The sequence below is a fragment of the Panulirus ornatus genome, chromosome 12, assembly GCF_036320965.1.
Source record: "Panulirus ornatus isolate Po-2019 chromosome 12, ASM3632096v1, whole genome shotgun sequence".
NCBI classification, from domain to species: Eukaryota; Metazoa; Arthropoda; class Malacostraca; order Decapoda; family Palinuridae; genus Panulirus; species Panulirus ornatus.
The window spans coordinates 7,569,507-7,572,862 of NC_092235.1; the positions used below are offsets into that span (position 1 = coordinate 7,569,507).

Sequence of the window (3,356 nt, forward strand, 5' to 3'; positions counted from 1 at the left end):
CATTGCACCTTAATCTTCATTACTCCTTGTTTCAGCTACATCCGTATCTTCCATTCATTCTTATATCTTATATTAGTTACATCTTTACAATATCTTTATGTCTTCTCTGTTCCGTCTTTTGGAAAATTGAAAATGAGAGTAAAGGATTTCCGGCCTTCTGCTCCCTCCCCTTTTAGTCGCCTTGTACGACAGGCAGGGAATACGTGGCAAGTATACTTTCTTCCCTATCCCCAGGGATAACAGCATCTGGTGTTCCCAGACGGTCACCCATCCAAGTACTAACCAGACCCAACGCTGCTTAACTTGACTGATCGAACGATATATATATATATATATATATATATATATATATATATATATATATATATATATATATATATAGATCGTTCGATCAGTCAAGTTATATATATATATATATATATATATATATATATATATATATATATATATATATATATATATATATATATATATATATATTCCCTGGGGATAGGGGAGAAAGAATACTTCCCACGTATTCCCTGCGTGTCGTAGAAGGCGACTAAAAGGGAGGGAGCGGGGGGGCTGGAAATCCTCCCCCCTCGTTTTTTTTTTTTTTTTTTTTTTTCAAAAGAAGGAACAGAGAAGAGGGCCAGGTGAGGATATTCCTTCAAAGGCCCAGTCCTCTGTTCTTAACGCTACCTCGCTATCGCGGGAAATGGCGAATAGTATGAAAAAAAAAAATATATATATATATATATATATATATATATATATATATATATATATATATATATATATGTATATATATATATATATATATATATATATATATATATATATATATATATATATATATATATATATATGATAGAGTTGATAGAGATGCTCTGTGGAAGGTATTAAGAATATATGGTGTAGGAGGCAAGTTGTTAGAAGCAGTGAAAAGTTTTTATCGAGGATGTAAGGCATGTGTACGTGTAGGAAGAGAGGAAAGTGATTGGTTCTCAGTGAATGTAGGTTTGCGGCAGGGGTGTGTGATGTCTCCATGGTTGTTTGATTTGTTTATGGATGGGGTTGTTAGGGAGGTGAATGCAGGAGTTTTGGAAAGAGGGGCAAGTATGAAGTCTGTTGGGGATGAGAGAGCTTGGGAAGTGAGTCAGTTGTTGTTCGCTGATGATACAGCGCTGGTGGCGGATTCATGTGAGAAACTGCAGAAGCTGGTGACGGAGTTTGGTAAAGTGTGTGGAAGAAGAAAGTTAAGAGTAAATGTCAATAAGAGCAAGGTTATTAGGTACAGTAGGGTTGAGGGTCAAGTCAATTGGGAGGTGAGTTTGAATGGTGAGAGGCTGGAGGAAGTGAAGTGTTTTAGATATCTGGGAGTGGATCTGTCAGCGGATGGAACCATGGAAGCGGAAGTGGATCATAGGGTGGGGGAGGGGGCGAAAATTTTGGGAGCCTTGAAAAATGTGTGGAAGTCGAGAACATTATCCCGGAAAGCAAAAATGGGTATGTTTGAAGGAATAGTGGTTCCAACAATGTTGTATGGTTGCGAGGCGTGGGCTATGGATAGAGTTGTGCGCAGGAGGATGGATGTGCTGGAAATGAGATGTTTGAGGACAATGTGTGGTGTGAGGTGGTTTGATCGAGTAAGTAACGTAAGGGTAAGAGAGATGTGTGGAAATAAAAAGAGCGTGGTTGAGAGAGCAGAAGAGGGTGTTTTGAAATGGTTTGGGCACATGGAGAGAATGAGTGAGGAAAGATTGACCAAGAGGATATATGTGTCGGAGGTGGAGGGAACGAGGAGAAGAGGGAGACCAAATTGGAGGTGGAAAGATGGAGTGAAAAGGATTTTGTGTGATCGGGGCCTGAACATGCAGGAGGGTGAAAGGAGGGCAAGGAATAGAGTGAATTGGAGCGATGTGGTATACAGGGGTTGACGTGCTGTCAGTGGATTGAATCAAGGCATGTGAAGCGTCTGGGGTAAACCATGGAAGGCTGTGTAGGTATGTATATTTGCGTGTGTGGACGTGTGTATGTACATGTGTATGGGGGGGGTTGGGCCATTTCTTTCGTCTGTTTCCTTGCGCTACCTCGCAAACGCGGGAGACAGCGACAAAGTATAAAAAAAAAAAAAAAAAAAATATATATATATATATATATATATATATAACACTGAAAACAATGAATTTCACAAACAAAAATGGAAGCGCCGGGGTTTGAACCCGGGTCCTCTCGCATGCCAAGCGAGTGCTCTACCACTGAGCTACGCCCCCAAGAACAATTTTTGTGACATAGTATTATATGAAGCACTGAGATTACCACGGCAAAATAGTGTTTGACCGACCGTTGCCGACTAGCCGGCAAAATAACCACAGAGTAAATCTCCATGTTGCTGTCGTGTTTTCCTCTCAATTTTCCACGAAGAAATGAGTTTTACTTTTTTTATTGTCGTTGCAATAGACTGGATCTAAGCAATAGACTGGAACTAAGCAATAGACTGGAACTAAGCAATAGACTGGAACTAAGCAATAGACTGGAACTAAGTTGACCTGGTATGAGGTCAGAGCCCTCATTATCATCCCTGCTAACTACCGGAAGCAGATTAAGTCGTTCCACAACCGATGTCCGGCCCATGTTAACTCTGATGTGCCCAGCAGTTGGAGGAGGATCGCCAGAAGCTTCTGGAAGATTTCAAGGACGTCTTGGTGGACCTGACCCTTTCAGATAAGGTCGAAAACCACAATTTATTGTGAAGATCTTCACTATAACGTTGTACGAACATACTGAATGTTGCACACATGTGATGCGGACAAAATGAAAAAAGAAAAAGACAAAAATTATGTCTGGTGTGGGTCTCGAACCCACGACCTTGAGTGTGTCAGACTCACGCTCTACCACTGAGCTAACCAGACAATAGAAAATTCGTCTGTTTCTTCAATATGAATTAATGAAAATCTTTGCGAGGCAGCGTTTAGAAAAGAGTGATATCTTTGACGGAATTTACTTGCTTGGCTTATTCTTCTGTTCCTAATTATCGAAAGTAAACATACTGAAGAATATATATATATATATATATATATATATATATATATATATATATATATATATATATATATATATATATATATATATATATATATATATTGAAAAGGATCGCAATTTTGCACGTGATCAAGTATATTCTTATGAGTCCACGGGGAAAATAAACACGATAAATTCCCAAGTGCACTTTCGTGTAAAACTCGCATCATCAGGGGAGACACAAGAGAGAAATATAACAGTCAGTTGATATACAACGAAGAGACGTAGCTAGGACGCCATATGGTAAACATGTGATTGTCCAAGACAGACAACAAACGTATCATAAACTTATT

General features: G+C 39.1%; 1 non-coding gene across 1 annotated transcript; it reads right to left on the minus strand.

The window, feature by feature from the left end:
• Nucleotides 1-2,822: 2,822 nt before the first annotated feature.
• On the minus strand, nt 2,823-2,894 carry TRNAV-GAC (transfer RNA valine (anticodon GAC)). Its single transcript has one exon. It is a non-coding gene; the product is annotated as a tRNA-Val (tRNA).
• Nucleotides 2,895-3,356: the final 462 nt, after the last annotated feature.